Genomic DNA, 18990 nt, shown 5'->3' with positions numbered 1-18990 from the left:
ATATTAAAGTGAAGTGTAAATGTGTACTATGTAGTCCAAATGTTATAAGAGAAAGAGAGGAGAAAAAAACTTATGAATATGTTATTTTATTATGCCAAATTAAGTAACCTAATAATTTTGTGTTAAAAAAAAATCTAACAACTAGTTAGATTCAAATAAATGTACAAATTTTAACAAAAAATCTCATTTTAAAACATTTGTCTATGTATCATACGATACGTACGATTTTACGATACGATATGATTCATATGATACGCATACTGTATCATACAATTCATGAGTACTTACAATACATCAATACGATACAAAACTTTTTAAATATGATATGTATCATATGATACTGACAACTATGTCCGTGATACTTTCCCCCTTTTGAAGCGCATTTCTTTACAATTATATACATGTAAATCTAATATTCTGAATCATTTTAAAGAAAATATATATCAAAAGTGTTGCAATTTTTATTACATGAAGAATGAAGCATAAGTGAAAGGAAATTATTATTGGGGAATTGTTGTGTCACGGACAATATCCTTCCTTAATTCAGCAATTGGTAAGTCTAATTACTTCGTGCCCAACTTTTATATATATATATATATATATATATATATATATATATATATATATATATATATATATAATTTTGTTTTTAGAGTTGCAAATTCTTTTGGTTAAAAAGAAACATGTTACTTTTATCTAATAATTAGATTTTATAAGTTAGATAATTAAAATTTATTGTTTGTTTGGATAAAGCATCTCAGTATTAAATAAATTTGGTTAAATTAGGTTTGATCTTGAGTACAAATTTTAATATATTAGATAATGTTTTTGTCTCTATTTTTTTTTTTGGCACAAATTCTCTAATTTGACTTTGTAGATATTAATATTAATACTTACTGTGGCAGGCAAAAATAAGTCAAAGAAAAAATGGGTCAAGGTTGTTATTTTTGCTCACACAATTAATTTTTAGAGGTTGGATGCCTATCAACCTTGAAAACCCCTGTTTAGATGAAAAGTACTAGTTGAAATTGGAAAAATTAACATTAAGAATACTTGTTTGAATATTTTAAAGATAGCCTTGGAAGGCTTGTATTATGCTCCTTGAGTTTGGTCCAAGATAGTGATTACAATTGTTCTCAGGTTACAATGGTGATTTTTTTCTCTCCCCCTCTCCCACAGAGGCTTCTTTGCCTTATATAGTGTGTGTTTGGCTCCAGCTTAAAAAGCCAGCTTATTTTACTATTTAGCCTTTTTTTTCTACTATTCAGCCTATTTTTGCTACTATTCATGGGCTCCATTGCAATTTTTGGTACTATTCATAGGTCCCACTGTATTATTTCAGCTAACTTTTACCTTTATCTACAATATTTTCAGCAGAAAGTTTTCAGTTTCAGCAAAATAAGCAAATCCCAAACAGACCCATAGTCACCTAAGTTGTATCTTAGCCCTCCATTTGGAGGGTCAGGGTTCATTTCCCTTAATACTTGTCTCATCAGGGCCTTACTAGAAGGCTTCTACACTAGGCTATAAGTTGTGTTAACACAATACATGGGTCATTTTCTCATTAATGCGGCTAGCTAAGTGGGTTTAAAGCATTGAATGTGGAGGTGATGGATACTTTATTTGTCTTCTTCTCTTCCTAGCTTGACAACAAATCCTCCTTCTCTTCCTTAGTTTGTGCCTGACGGCCCTTAGCATTGGTCTTCGACCCCTTGAGGACATGTTAGTATCCTTGGGGTCCTCGGGTGTTATAGTCTCCCTGTACTTGTGGTGGGTTGTTCATATGTTCTTGAGGTCTTATTGTCAATGCTTTTTGAGGTCTACTCTCCAAACATTGGCCTTGTCCCATCTATCCATATATCCAGATTCTTGTCCTCATACAATAGCCCCCCTAAAACCTCACTTCTCGTTCTTTTTAAGGAAGGATGGTTTTGGTAATCATGGGGAGGCATTTTGGCACACTCCTGATGTGTTCCCATGTAGGGCTATCTTTTCAACTGGCTTAAACACGATCCTGACGCTTCGGAATCCACGATGCAACAGTAAATGTTGTGGACAGCTCCCTGCTCCCCACGTTCTACGGTAAGATCATGATCCTACAATCCTTATTCTTTAAATTAAAGGAGCGGGAAAATTGCCGCTCCTTTCTTGGCCCCTATAAAAGGAGGGGATGGGGGTGACTTTTCCCCATTTTTACCTTTAGCAAAGAAAAAATCAATCCCCCTTTCAAATAACTCGCCCGATGAGCCCCTTTTCTTCTGTTTCTTTATAACTATCTCGTGATTCTTATTTTTATTAGAATCAAGATCTCTTTTCTTTCTTACTTTTCTTAAAAATGGATAGGTTCTTTAGCTTAGTTGATACCCTTGAGCACAAGGAAAAGTTTAAGAAATGGTATAGGATTCTTGGTGGTGTCAACACAGAACACTGCCATTTAGGAGAGTGGTATGAGAGAAGACCATCCGAGGCTATAGTAATTCCAATGTTGTTTATAGAGGGGGAATGAGAATTCCCACAGGTAGAGTAACTAGGGATTTTTTTGTGTGCTTTTAGACTTTATCCCACTCAGTATGCCCCCAACATGTTTAGGATATTAGGTAGTGTAGATGCACTAAACGAAAAAATGGGTGTAAAACTCACCCATCATGATGTAAATTGGGTATATAGTTGCTAGAATCATAAGGAGGCGAGATATTACCTGAATACTAGGGTCCCTGTTGTTGGGAAATTTAGACCCTAGTTTATAGAATTAACAAGTATTAAACTCAAGTTGTTAATTAGATTTATTATGAACAAACCTTGTTAAAACAAACTAATATCAATATCATGCACAATGGAATAGTAAATGAGACAAGATATGATGACTCAGGAAAACCAATGAAACAAACTAGTTTCACATTAAAAAACCTAGGGGGAAACCTTCCTAAAAAGCAATTCAAAATAAGAAAGAGAAATTTTAGATCTAGTACAAAACTTTTGTCCCTAGACTCTACAATCCCCATAGATGAACTTACAGCAGAAACTTTCTCCCGCTTCAGAACCTCTAAACTTTTCAATATATAAACGCCACCCTTTTGCACAAATCTCAGTACGTGACTAACCAATGATGCACGGATCCCAGTACGTGACTAACTCCACCAACTTTAAGAAAATGTTGGCTGCAAAGTTCTTCACTTTATCAACAATGAAGATCAAGAAGCACTTGGTTACAAAACCCTAAGGCGTAAATGACGCGGTAGCTTCTTACAGAGAGTATAAGACACTCGGTCAATTTTTGCATATGTTCTCTTGTGTATTCTCTTATTGTGACACCCCTCTAAAATAAGCCTTATATATGTCCTACATATACATGTCAGCATGGGCCAAAAATCAGATCTGGAAATTTTGATTTCGTAGATCTCGATAGATATTTTGTCGAGCTTCATTAAATCTCGATAGATTATCTATCGAGCTTTTATCCAGCTTTAATGAACGGTTTTTCTTCACTTGTTTATCGGTGCAATCTTCATGGCTTTGATACTTGCTTGAACAACATGTTTCTTTAAGTATTAATCCCATCCTAGATCTACCCAATTACAAGTAAAGTGTATTTTGTCAAAGGATTGACCAATTTACATAACATATGTCTCTAAACAATTTCCACATATGTCCTAACAATCTCTCCCTTTGGCAATCTGTGACAAAACCACAACTAACAAATGAATTATGAGAGAAGTCTTAAATCATTAAATTGATAACCACTTATTGTATTACAAATAAATCTAACCTTAACATAAACTCTTGAAAAATTTTGCAAGAAGAGAGTTCATGGCATGATAGACTTGCACAAATTGTCTTTCTGAAACACTTAAACAAAACTCATCAAGGCATCATGTGTGAAACAGAAATAAGTATTGTGTACATAAAGAAACATGTGTATAAAGAAAGAAAAGAAACAACACATGTAGAGGTAGGTGAAGAAGACATACATCATATATATATATATATATATATATATATATATATATATATATATATCAATGATAAGCACAATGTATGTAAAAATGATCAAAAGACCGGTGTACAAGAAGCTAAAAAAAGCTTCTAAAACAACAACGAGGTAAGCACCCCCCCTAATAAGATGAAACACAACTCCCCCTTACAAAGGCATGTATTTCTCCCCTTAACATGTAGAATCTTTAAAACGAAACCATATTTTCTCCCCCTTTTTGTCATGATTGACAAAGGGTACAAGAAGCTATAAAACTTCACCCGATAAACATAATGATGGTCAAAGATGATTAAAGGGACAAAAGGAATCCATATAAATGCATGAATGTAATAAAACACGATGCTATGGATGACAAGATAATAGAAAGATGTAAAACATGTGAAAAACAATGCATGCAAGAGGATCTCGACAGATCGAGAAGCTGTTGAGCTGCTATCGAGCAGAAGCCAACCTCGATGGATCAAGAAGCTATCAAGGATGTATCGGCTAGATAGAAAGTTTCTCGATGGATCAAGAATCTGTCGAGAAGCTATTGAGACAAAGTCCAGAAATCTCGATGGATCAAGATTGCGATAACTTCTGTCGAGACAAGAAGAAAGAAGGTCTCAATAGATAAGAATCTATCGAGGATCTGTCAAGAAACTATCGAGCTTGAGAAAAAAGGTTTTTCGAAGAAGGGAAAAACACATAAAGATGAATGCAACAAGCAAGCAACTCAAACAAAAATCCAATCAACATATTAAGCCCTCAAAACATCTCTCAACATAAATGCAAAGTATTCAAGAACCAAAACGCACATACACACTAAACAAGTCTAACAAATTTTATATTTCAAAAAGAAGTTAAGACAGTTTAGTGATCATATATTCACATTGTCTCTGCACATGTTTTTAAAGTAGCAAAGAATTTTTTCGTGTTGTGTGTGAAAAACATTGCAAGATTGCACAAGTTTCTCATGTTATGACAATTTGAGATATGAGATAATCAAATACACTCACACATAATCATAACTGCTTGATGGAGACTATCACCTTCGAGGTACATCCTATAACTCCCATATCTCCTAGAAACACGCTTGCAACCATATTCAAAAGCATTTTGATTCTTTTTGCTTTTGTTTTCTTTGCATATATTTTTTTTAATTTGAACATATCATGCATGGGCATATAAGAGAGAGAAAAGAAATACCCAATTATGTTAAGCCAAAAACATCACAATTTTGCTATGTCGAAGCACACAGATGTTATACATGATTGGCGGGTTTTAGTGGTGAGATGGTTATTTATGCCTTTCTCTTAGGATTTTCTAGTCCTTCTTGTCAAAAAGTGTGATATGAGTGTTAAGCATAAGAGATAACTTAATTGTACTCATCACAAATACGAGCCATAAAGCTCACTTACTTAGTTGTGCATTGAGATGCTCATCTAAGGTACAAGAGATACAAAATTTAGAAAACTTTGATTTAATGGTCATCCAAGGTACACAAGTACTAATGTACACAAACACACACTGTTTTTGTATTTTTCTTATTTTTCATTTTTTTTTAATTTTGAAAACAAAACAAAATAAAAACTAAGCAATGAGACAAAAACAGACAAATAGTATGAAATCATGAAAGAAAGATGCAGATGCATGAAGGCATGATTCCAAAAACAGATAAGAAATTAAGTAAGAAAGAGTTACTTTAGATAGAAAGAATTAAAGTAGAGGATAGATAGAAAAGAGAATTAAGTCTTAGGCTCCTTTCTCACCCATATAGCACGAATCTTTGGCCGTGAAGATGAAAATGCATGTGTCCAAGTATGTCTACTAAAGGACATAGAAGAATTAGAATTTTCTTGAAATTGAGTTAAAAAACTTAAAACTTTTAATAACTTTCTAAACAAATGTTTAGTTCCTTGAGAGGAAACCTGTGACCGTTTGGACACTTGCTTTTGAGGATACAACTTAAAGTAATTAGGATGAATGTGTCCAGAAACATTACAATGGTGACAAACATGAGCAGTTTTAGGACTACTAGTCTTCCTAAAGTAAGGTCTAACAAAGGATTTAGAATTAGACAAATCGGTTATGGATTTCATACCTTTATCACCTTTCTTAGATTGGGGCACAAATGTAGTCTTTGATTCGAAAGCCATGGAAGAGGAGGTGCTAGAGGAAACAGCATATCCTAAGCTAGTCTTATCAAGACTAGGCTTTTGAGCACTCAATACCTCATCAAGCTTTGCACTAGACATCCTTTATGTTTGAGTTCTAGCTTGACTAAGCTCAACCTCGAGATTCTTGAGCTTCTCTTCTAATAAGGTGTTCTCCATAATAAGAGTCTCAACTAACCTTGTAGTCTCATCTAATTTGACTACCAATTCAGCTTTTTCAATTTTTACCTTATTAAGCTTTTTTTTACAAAGATGAGAAGTCTTTTCAGATTTTATAAATTCAGTGCATAGCTTATCATAGGCTTTCTGAAGGGTCAACTTCTTAGGTACTTCATCATTAGAAGAATTCTCACGGTCACTAGTACTCTTCACAATCACCTTATTGGTTGTGGCAGCAAAAGCCATAAAGTGACCACATTCATTCACATACTCATCAGTAGAGTCATTCTTAGTATCACTCTAGGTAGCAATCAACCCTTTATCTTTGACTTTTTGGTCTTTTCCTTCATAAGATAGTTTGGGCACTCTATCCTCATATGACCAAAACTTTTGCATTCATGGCATTGAATGAGGGGTTTCTCATTCTTGGCTTTTCTAGAGGATTTAGATTTCCTGGGAGGTTTCTCCTTATCCTGTTTCCTATATTGAAGAAGCTTGACAATCTCATTAACTATGAAGGTTAGATCCTCATCCTCATCATCATCTTCATCTTCATCTTTACTTTCATCTTCTTCTTCAGAGTCATCAATCTCTTCCTCTATACCCTTAAGAGCCAAGTTTCTACTCTTTTCACATTTTTCCCATTAAACCTAATCCCATCTCATAGGTTTGAAGGTTCCCTACAAGCTCAGTCAAAGAAATTTGATCAATGTCCTTCACTTCTTCAATGACAGTGATCTTGGCATGGAATATTTCAGGTAAAGACCTAAGGATTTTTTTAATAATTTTGGATTCTGCTATAGATTCTCTAAGGTTGAAGACAAAATTCATAATATCGTTGAGTTTAGCATAGAACTCATCAAAGGTCTCATCCTCCTCCATCCTTATTTCTTTAAAACTACTAGTGAGTCTTTAAAGTTTCATAGTCTTTACTGCCTTGGTACCTTCATAGGTGGTCTCAAGAATGGTCCATGATTCCTTGGCAACTTCCGTAGATGATATTTTCTTGAATTCCTCATTGGTTATCCCACAAAAAAAATTATTCAAGGCCATACTGAAGAAATTTGTGGCTTTGATTTTTGCTTCATCCCAATCCATCGGTGCTTCCTTTGGCTTAATCTAGCAAACTTCAACAGCTTGCCATACTTTTTCACCTAAAGCCTGCAAAAAAGCTTTCATATGTACTTTCCAGTACGCATAATTAGTGTCATCAAATAAAGAAGGTATCAAAAGAGATTGTCCATGATCCATGACAATGGTGGTCAAGGATCACACTCAGGATATTAATCCAATCAGAGTGTACCTGCTTCGATACCATTTGTTGAAAAATTTAGACCCCGGTTGATAGAATTAACAAGTATTAAACCTAAGTTGTTAATTAGATTTATTATAAATAAACCTTATTAAAACAAACTAACATCAATATCATGTCAATATTATGCACAACAGAATAGTAAATATGAAAAGATATGATAACCTAGGAAAACTAATGAAATAAACTAGTTTCATAGTAAAAAACTTAAGGGGAAATCTTTCCGAAAAGCAATTCACTATAGTAAAGAGAAGTTTCACATCTAATGCAAAACCGTTGTCCCTAGACTCTACAATCTCCCTAGATAAACTTACAACAGAAACCTTGTACCGCTTCAGAACCTCTGAACTCTTCAATATATGAACACCACCCTTTTATACGAATCCCAGTACGTGACTAACCAATGATGCACAGATCCTAGTATGTAACTAACTCCACCAACTTGAAGAAGATATTGGCTGCAAAGCTCTTCACTTTATCAACAATGAAGATCAAGAAGCACTTGATTACAAAACCTTAAGGCACAAAAGACGCAGTAGCTTCTTACAGAGAGAATAAGGCACTCGGTCACTTTTTGCATATGTTCTCTTATGTATTCTCTTATTGTGACAGCTCTAAAATAAGCCTTATATATGTCAAGGGTTGTGAGAAAAGAAATCCTACACATACATGTCAGCATGGGTCGAAAATCTGATCTGAAAATTCTGATTTCGTAGATCTCGATAGAATTTCTATCGAAATTATGTTGAGCTTCATTAAATCTTGATAGATTATTTGTCAAGCTTCTGTCCAGCTTTAATGAATAGCTTTTCTTTACTTGTTTCTTGGTCCAAGCTTCATGGCTTTAATACTTGGCTTGAACAACATGTTTCTTGAAGTACTAAACCCATCTTAGATCTACCCAATTACAAGTAAAATGCATTTTTTCAAAGGATTAGCCAATTTACATAACATATGTCTTTATACAATTTCCACATATATCCTAACACCTGCCGTTAAGTTAATTTCTTGCTTCCTCGACACAAATAAGGGCATGGAAAATGATTTTCTTATCGTTTTAAGGGAGTGGCACGATGGACTGCACTATCTGACCAAGGATGGTACATCAGGTGGGGCTATTTAGGAATATCCTAAAGATCTTAAACTTGTAATTGCTAGGAGAGAATATATATATATATATATATATATATATATATATATATATATATATATATATATTTATATAGTTCTCCATCTTTTTCTTTATTCTTTTCCTTACCCTTGTTTCTATTATCTTTTCTTCAGATAAGAATGCCACCGCTAAGAGATGAAGCTTGGTGAATTTCGACGAGCTTAACCAAATCCTGAGATCCAAGATATTTCTCCATCGCTACTGCCAACTCCGAGCTGGGCACATCATCCTTGGTTTCAAGCACATTTACTCCCATTTCCAGCTTTCGAAGCATGCAATCAAAGGCCAATACCCTCATCTCGTTAAGGTGGATGTGATCGTTGAAGGATTCATCCCGAAACCCCCTCCTATCGAAACTCAGTTCATGGAGCTCCTTGCACATCAGGTGGTCTAGCTCATAGCTAAAGGTGAAGAGATTATCCTTTTGGAGGACGAGGCCAAGGTTCAGTCTGAAGAGGTCAAAGTGGAGGGTTTTGAAAGCTTAGTCTGTGAGGAAGACTTTGAAATTTTCTACCATTCTCTGATGTGATTGAGGACACAGTGACAACATCCACTCCAGCTACTGTTGTTGTTAGCACTGACCAGAGAGCTACTGAAGTTCCTAAAGGGATGGTAATCAAGGAAAGACTACCGGATCTCTTATCCCTGTTGGAGTCTCACATGGTGATGCCACTCTCGAGGTCCCTATGGCCCCCAGGCTTCCTACTCCTACTCCTCCTCCTTCTACTCAGACCAACCCAATTGATAAGAAGAGGAAACGGGAAAAAAAGGAAGGAAAGGGCATCGCCGAGGAGGGTGAGATTCAAGAAGAGACCCCTATGGAGCAAATCAAGGGTCCGAAAGCCACCGGGTTATAATAGAAGAGGGGTGGAGAAGTCACCGAGATTGCTCCTAAGTGCCGCCCTTAGATTCCACACTGAAAACCTCCTCTGGTCTTGGATGAGGATCCCCTCACCTCGAATTCCTCCATCTGAGATTTTGACAATGGGAAGGCAGGTTATGTTGCCAACTTTTTGGAGCAAGTACTCTTGTTGCGCTGAGACATGGTCGAGCTTCGTAATCTAAAGAAGCATGAGATGTTCCTATTCCTAAAGAAGGATTTAGCTCCGGTATATACACCTCCCATTTTTTATATGTAGGTATAACCCTTTTGATGACTTCTTGGAGTCTTGACTATTAGCCCTTCCCCCTTCTTCTTCTTCTTCTTTTTTTTTTCTTTTTTTTTTTCATATAAAAAAGGCAATGCAAGCTGCACATGTTGCTGAGGAATGGGGGGACCAGACTCTTTACAAGAAGAAAAGGGAAGAGTCCAAAAGTTATGATGCTCAGAAGACCTAGGCCTAAACCAAGAAGAAGCTGAATGAGACTCTTGTCAAGTTAACCGAGCGTGATAAAGCTCGAAAAAGTGCAGAGGCCTGCATAGAGAGCTCTGAAAGGCAAGCCTGAGAGCAGCTTTGTCACCTGAAGGAGGCTGAAGATTAACTAGCTTTAGCATGGGTAAAAATTGAGGAGTTGACTAAGGAGCTAGGGCAAAAAGTCGAGGAGATTACCAAAGTCGAGTAGGCAGCCTACAACTTAGGGCAAAAAGAGACTAAGGCCCATCTCAAAGCTCAGATCATGACTGTTTGCTAAGATTTTTGCCCTAGGACCTGGATTGAGGCTTTAAACGTTGCAAGGGTAAATCAGTCCTTGGAGCTAAGGGATCTAGAAAAGGTATTTTACCCCCCAACTATTAGGGTCAAAGTTGTTACCCCTATTCAACCTAACTGACTTCTGCTAAGGTCTCTGGTTCTGCTCCATGTGACAAAGTTCCGGCAGCTCCCCCAACCTCTTCTAAGAAGGAGGTCCCTGCCTCGAACAAGACTTCTCCTTTGGTGCCACACTCCTCCACTGAAAGGCAAAACTTCCAAAGAGGCCGAGAAGGAGAAAGAGCCGATAGAGTAGAGGAAGGAGTTGGCGAAGTAGGGACTAGGCTTAGATTTTGAACTAGGTGGCTGATTGTTCTCCCTTCTTGTAAAGGGAATTTGTTTATATGGGGCTTTTTTGCCGCCATTTTGCTTGTGTTTTGCTTTTTTCTTTTTCTTTTTTTACTTTTTTGTATTTTTCACTATTAATGAAGATCTTTATTTTGCTATTGAGTGTATGTGTTCTTTCAATAATTCTAGCCTTTTTGGTTGATTTGATTTGTGTTACTTTGCTTCTAAGTTCATACCAATTATCTCCTCTTAACATCGCTCTTTGGCTTTGCTTAATGTCCCAAAGATCCTAGTATGGAGAAGGTCCTGTCTTCAATTAGCAAAATTAGGCATTAAGTTACCTAAGTGGTCAGAGGAATTGAACCCTTCCGAGGTTCTGTTTAACCCTTAGAGAAATTAGGAATTAATTTACCCAAGGCAAGTGCTCCGAGGAGTCGAATCTTGCCGAGGTTTTGTTTAACCCTTAGAGAAGTTGGGCATTAATTTACCCAAGGTAGGTTATCCGAGAAATCAAACCTTACCCAGGTTTTGTTTAACCCTTAGAGAAGTTAGGCATTAATTTATGCAAGGTAGGTGATTCAAGGAATCAAACCTTGTCGAGATTCTGTTTAATCCTTAGAGAAGTTAGGCATAATTTACCCAAGGTAGGTGATCCGAGGAATCAAACCTTGCTGAGGTTTTGTTTAACCCTTAGAAAAGTTAGGAATTGATTTACCCAAGGCAGGTGATCCGAGAAATTGAACCTTGTCGAGGTTCTGTTTAACCGTTAAATCGTTTGCTTTGAATCCATAAAAAAGAGTAAGAGAGAAATTCTATGAATACATCAAAATCATATATACGAATGTTTCCATATGTAAACTTTTACATTAGTAGTAATATTTTTGTAAGGTATTTACACTCCATGGTCGTGGGACTGAGATCTCATCTAAGTCTTTTAGAAGACAAGCCCCTAATTTGATTACCAAGGTCACCCGATAGGATCCTTCCCAATTAGTACCAAGCTTTCCCCAAGCAAGATTCTTCATATTCCCAACCACCCTTCTTAGGACGAAGTCCCCTAGTACAAATGTTCTTATTTTTACACCCTTCACATACCCCTGCCTTAATTTCTACTGATATTGCGCTAGCTTGACTGCAGCGACTTCCTTCACTCTTCAGCCAAATCGAAGCTGTTGGAAATAAGTTGCTTGTTGTTGCTACTGTCAAATTGATTACTTCAATGTTGGAAAACCTATTTCCAAGGGGATGACTACCTCAGAACCATATGTCATGGAAAAATGGATTTCACCTATGGATCTTCTTTGCATCGTGCGATACATCTATAACACATAGGGTAGCTCGTCCACCCTTTACCCGTAGCTTCTTCCAACCTCTTATTCAATCCATCCATGATAACTTTTTTTGTAGCCTTTACCTAGCCATTGCCCTGAGGTTATGCTGGGGTGGAATATCTATTTTTTATGCCTAAATTATAACAATATCTTTGAAAGGCCTTGCTATCAAATTGGAGCCCGTTATCTGATATGAAAGTGTTCGGGGTCCCAAATCTCGTAACTATGTTTCACCATACAAATCTCTTTATGTCCAAGTCTCAGGTGTTAGCGAGAGGCTCGGCTTCTACCCATTGGTGAAGTCGGTCGCGATGAGAAGGTACCTCCAATTTCCTGTAGCCTTAGGGAACAGACCAACGATATCCAATCCCCATTGCACAAAGGGCCACGGGCTAGTCAGGGGATTGAGCACTCCATCTAGTTGGTGGATGTTTAGGGCATACCTTTGACACTGATCACATTTTTTAACAAACTCTTAGGAGGGCTTCTGCATGCTCGGCTACCAGTAACCATGTGTTAGAGCTCTATATGATAAGGACCTACCCCCTATATGACTACCACAAACTCCTTCATGAACCTCTTCTAGCGAGGTTTCAACTTTTAACTGCCTTAGGGTGGACACATAGCAAATACGGTCCTCAATACGAGCATTTGTACAATTTCTGTTCTTTTGAAAGCTAGTACCTCGGCACTTTTCTGCTACTTTTCTCTGCCACAATTTTGTCCTCGGCCAAATTTCCATCCTTAAGAAATGAGACTATAGGGTCCATCCAACTAGGACTTACTCATGTAAAGTTCATTTCCACTGCTGTTTGTTTGTTCTAGGCAGGAGTTACAAGGTTTTCTACCATTCTAATCCTCAAAAGTCTCTCTCCAACTGAGGTAGCCAGAGTTACTAGCGAATCAACAAGAGAATTTTGACTCTGAGGTACTTGCTCTAAAGTAAAGGATTCAAAGTTAGCCAGCAAATGCTTCACCTAAATAAGTACCACCACATTCTCGGCTCCTTTGCCTTAAATTCACCCCGAACTTGCCCAACTATGAGTCTTAAATCATAATGAACTTTCACAAGTTTTCCCCCCAGCTTCTGAATGGCAACTAATCTTGCTTAGAGGGCCTCATACTCGGCCTCATTTTTTTGTGGCCGAGAAGCATAATCTCTAGGATTTCTTTAATGTAATCCCTTCTGGGGAGATTATCACGATTTCAACCCTCGAACCCTTTTGGTTAGCTACCCCGTCTACAAATAGCTGCCAAGTTTGTTGGGATGAGATCATGTTTATCCTAAATCATTCTTCGACCATTGCTACCTCTGTTTTCGTGCATTGCTACCTCTTTGGAACCAACCTGCTCTAGCTCTTCAGTAAACTCCACTATCAAGTCCGCAAGGACTTGTCCTTTCACCACCATCCGAGGTAGATATCAGATATCAAATGCTCCCAGCATAGTTCCCCACTTGGTCACTCTTCCAATGTAATAAGATCTCTAAAGCAGTGCCTGCAACGACAATTGGGTGAGGATAATGATCGTATGAGCCTGGAAATAGTATGGAAGTTTTTTGGTGACATGATGATGGCTAGGATGGCTTTTTCTAGAGGGAGATACTGAGCTTTGGCCTCTTGGAGGGATTTGCTGACATAATAAACTGGCTTTCAGATCCTTTCTTCAACTCGTATCAAGACCAACTTACTACATGTGATGTAACTGCTATATAACATACAAGACCTCCTTTTTTTTTTTTCTGGCCTAGACAAAACTGGAGGGTGAGCAACGTAAAGTTGTAATTTAAAACTATTTTGTGTTGGCTTTAATCCTGTACCAAATTTAATTGTATTTTTATTCAATCTTTTGTACCTTGTATTTTATGTGGGATTTTATTGTAAGGGTTGTGTGATAAAGAGAGAGTGTAAAGACTCAAGCATTTGAAGACAAAAGAGTTCTTGCGGGTAGCTCGCGACTAAGCATCCCGTGAAGTGATGCATGTGCCTTGCACATGACTAGAATGCGAAGAGTCATAACAGATCACAACTGGTTTTTGCGAGTGTCTCGCGGGTAAATCCTTTTGGCGAGATACTCGCGAAACAGTCTGTTCTGTTATTTTGTTCTATCTACTCCACTACATCCTCATACACACTATATATACCATCATTAACCATATATTGAGTAGAGAGCTTTTCAGAAGAGAAAACCCTAGCCTCAAACCCTTAAGAGTGTGAGATTGTCATACCCACAATTCTACACACCATCCATTGTGGTTTTCCTTTACTCCTACCTCTTCATTTCTATATTCTTGAGAGGTTGATAGCCCAAACACTTACCACACCCATATTGAGTGTCCAGTGAGTTTTTGGTGTTGCTGGGAAGCATTGGAAGAAGCCAAATTTTGACGGATGCAATCGGGTGCATTGCGGGATCCGGAAAACTAGACAAGACACGGTTCCAAGAAGCCTTGTTGGAGTAGGAGCTTGGAGGGCTTAGGTGCATTGGGTAAACTAGACTTGGAGGGTCTTTTGCTATTCATGTATCCCAACTTATTGTCTAGTGGACCGATTTATTGCTTGGAGGCCGATGAAGAGGTTTTTCATCGAGTTCTTCTATTTCCTTTTTGATAACACATCGGAGTGTTATCTTGTGTTTGCATCTCTCTTCCTTACTCTCTTAGCTTTCATTTTACTGTTGTGTTTTAATGAATATGGCTTAGAGTAGTTGTTTTGTTTGTTCGCTCATATTTACTCTATCCCACACTTAGTTTAAGTTAGAGTAAAATCAACCAAGCCGTAATATTTTAATTTGGGGTCTAAACAGCTCTTGTGTTTTTAACACAAATCCGAGCTTTCAAGCAAGATATACCTTCATATCCTCAAAAGCTTTGTCACATTCCTCGGACTAGGTGAAGTCCTTCCACTTATGCAATAGGTGGAAAAAGGGTTTGCATCGGTCGGCTGATCAAGATATGAATCTATTCAAGGCCATCGTCATCTTAGTCAAATGTTGGACTTCTTTAGGGTTCCGAGGTGAATGCAAATTATGAATGGCTTTGATCTGGTTGGGATTTACTTCAATTCCTTGATGGGTAATAACGTAACCCAAAAACTTTCCCTATCTTATACCAAAGGAACACTTGGAAGTGTTTAAGTAAAGCCTATACTTCCTTAGGACTGTAAAAACTTCATCCAAATCAGTCACATGTTCTGACACCCTCTTACTTTTCACCACCATATCATTGATGTAAGCCTCTACATTTTTACCCAATTAATCTTCAAACATCCTAGCCACCATTCTTTAGTATGTGGATCTAGCATTTTTCAAGCCAAAAGGTATTACCCGATAATGGTAATTCCCTATTGGGGTAAGGAAAGCAGTCTTTTCTTAGTTTGATAGTGCTAATAGGATCTGAAGATATCCCTAGAAAGCATCGAGGAAGCTTATTCTAGGGTGGCCAAATGTCACATCAACAAGTTGTCTATCCTCGAAACAAGGAATGGGTCTTTGGGGCATGCCTTATTAAGGTCCATGAAATCAATACACACTCTCCATTTCCCGAATTTTTTCTTGACAACTACTGTGTTGGCCAACCACTCAGGGTAAAAAACATCTTTGATATCCCCAGCCTGCTTAAGTTTGCAGACCTCTTCCTTAACCATATCGGCGTGTTCCTTGGAAGACCGCCAAGGTTGCTGTTTCCTTGAGATTGCCTTTGGATTTATATTTAGGTTATGGCATATGAATTCTGGATCAACTCCAAGAGCTTCGTACACACTTTAAGCAAAAACATCTAGATTTCTCCTCAAAATATTCACAAATTGCTCTTTCTCGTCTAGTGGAAGCTCAGTCCCAATCTGGAAGTACCTCTTCTTGTCTTCGCCGATCACAATCTTATCCAACCCTTCACATAATACTAAAGAATTTGAGGAGGCTGGTAGGACGAGCAATGATTGCTATGAGGCAGGAGTTGACTCCAAGAAGCCTAATTCAGATGCTTAGTGCTTGATTGCTGCTACCATGCACTGCCTAGCATCCCAGCAACTCTCCAACACCTTCCTCTGTAGGATTCTTAAACGTCACATGCAGAGTCAAAGATACAGCCCCCATAGCATGAAGCCATAGCCTTGCTAGGATGGCCGTATAAGGTGAATAAGCCTCCACCACAATGAAGTCCACATTCACCACCTGCTTTCTTATCTGAACAGGTAACCTAATCATTCCCGTAGGAAGAATGGTCTTTCCATCGAATCCGACTAAGGGGTGTCATATTTGCTGAGATCTTTGGGCTTGAGTCCTAGGCATTTGCACAAGTATAGATACGTGATCTCGACCCTACTTCCCTGATCAATTATTACCCTCTAAACATAGAATCCTGCGATTCGCAGGGTTACTACAAGTGCATCATCATGGGGCTGAATTGTTCCCTTCTTATCAGCCTCGAAGAACTCTAGGATTGGCTAGTACTGCAGCTTGAATCTCTTAAATGTCACACCTTTCTCGTCTGCATTTGTTTATGAAGATATCGTCATCACTCCCCTAACAAAGCTAGGATCAATTTACAAATTGGTCCCTGCGCTGGGACCCCACAGACTCCAACGAACCACTTCTTTTAGGATTGACCATACTAACAAGGTTTTTACTTAAGGGTACTTAGGAGATATTCTCGCAGGCGCCAATAGTGGCGGGCAAAAATAAGTCAAAGAAAAAATCGGTCAAGTTTGTTATTTTTGCTCACACAATTAATTTTTAGAGGTAGGATGCCTATCAACCTTGAATACCCCTGTTTAGATGAAAAGTACTAGTTGGAATTGGAAAAATTAACATTAAGTATACTGGTGCGAATATTGGTTAAAGATAGCCTTGAAGGGCTTGTATTATACTCCTCAAGTTTGGTGCGAGATAGTGATTGCAATTGTTCTTAGGCTACAATGGTTATTTTTCCTCTCACCCTCTCCCACATAGGCTTCTTTGCCTTATATAGTCACTTAAGTTGTATCTTAGCCCTCTATTTGGAGGGTCAGGGTTCATTTCCCTTGATACCTGTCCCATCAGGGCCTTATTAGAAGGCTTCTACACTAGGCTATGAGCTGTGTTGATACTGTTCAAGGGTCATTTTCTCATTAATGCGGCCAGCTAAGTGGGTTTAGAGTATTGAATGTAGAGGTGATGGATGCTTTATCTATCTTTTCCCCTTTCTAGCTCGACGACAAATCCTCCTTCTCTTCCTCAGTTTGTGCCCGACAACCCTTAGCATTGGTCCTCGGCCCCCTGAGGACATGTAGGTATCCTCAAGGTCCTCGGGTGTTATAGTCTCCCTGTACTTGTGGTGGGTTGTTCATATTTTCCCGAGGTCTTATTGTCAGTGCTTTTTGAGGTCTGCTCTCCTGACATTGGCCTTGTCCCATCTGTCCATATTCTTGGATTCTTGTCCTTCCACACTTATCAATTAAAAATTTATATTCTTGGATTCTTGTCCTCCCACACTTATCAATTAAAAATTTATTATATATAATTTTCAAACTTTCTCCTGCACTGCACTAATTAACAAATATTGTTAAACTATAAAATGAAAACTTTTGATTTTTTGTTAACTTTTTATAATGTATTTGCAAAAGCTTTTGTAGATTTATTACTTTCCACATCATCATTATGATATATATTTTTTAGTTTGATTTTTAGAGTTTCAAATAGTATTCAACTATGTTAGTTTAAACTCATTAGAATTCACCATATTTTTGGATAAAGCACCCAACACTAAAAAAATTCTAATTAATTTCTTTTGATCTTTTCTAAGTAAATTATAACTAAACTAGGTAAGTTATTTTTATACAAACTCTCTATTGACTGCTTTATTTATTATACTTATTAAAAAATATTTATTGCGTATAAATTTTTTTATAGAACTTTCTCGTACATTGCATGAGTTAGTACCTAATACAACAATATAATAAAAGTCACAAACTAGAAGTCTGGTTACATAAAGTGGTAATGTTTTCTCTATGACAAATGGTTATATCCTCTTTAAGCCAAGTTAATTCCCTTTATTTATATTATATAATTATTTTGAATTTGGAGTGGTTTCTAATTAAACCTTAAATTATAAAACATATTAATTAAAATCATTAAATTTTACATAAATTAAATCCACGCACTCAATGAGTAACTATTAACTAAAATTAACCAATATTCACATAAATTGTGACTAAAACCTATCTAAAGGTATACCCAAAAAAAAAAAAAAAATCATTCTAGGTGAAATTATAAGGCCTCTATTGTACAATATAAGAATTGTGAAATTATATAATAATATCAATTGCTGTCATCAAAATTTACAATAAAATTAATATTATATAGGTTCATATCCAAATCATATTATATTATATATTACATAATATAACTTCTGCCATACATGGTATAGTTGCACCAAGTCAATGGCTTCTTCTTTTTTTAATATTATTTTTACACTTTTGATTTTCCATTATGTTTTATAGAACACAGTAATTAAGTAAAATAAAATAATCAATACGGTTGCTCAAATCAAACATTACAGTCAAAGTTTCAATTTTTTTTTTTTAAAAATACAACTTGGATTAAAATTTTACAACTAAGAGTTTTTATAAGTTTGAAATTTATTTTGCTATTTTTATTTTATATTATTTTAACAATCAACTATAATTTTTCGTTTTAAAATTAAATTTTGAGTTGTAAATGTCATTCTTTCACCATATAATTGTATATTAGTATTAGAAGTCATATAACATAATTTCTCTATATGACTAATCATAGGTATATTAAATTGATTATTATCATATTATTGACTAAGTCATATTAATGTAATGTGATTCTATTTTGGAACATCTCATGATGAAATAGGGGACCAGCCAGTTATTTGGGATGGCAATACGGACG

This window comes from Castanea sativa, chromosome 5 (genome assembly GCF_040712315.1).
Source record: "Castanea sativa cultivar Marrone di Chiusa Pesio chromosome 5, ASM4071231v1".
Taxonomy (NCBI): Eukaryota; Viridiplantae; Streptophyta; class Magnoliopsida; order Fagales; family Fagaceae; genus Castanea; species Castanea sativa.
The sequence above is the reverse complement of the archived record's forward strand: the minus strand, read 5'-3'. Positions refer to the sequence as shown.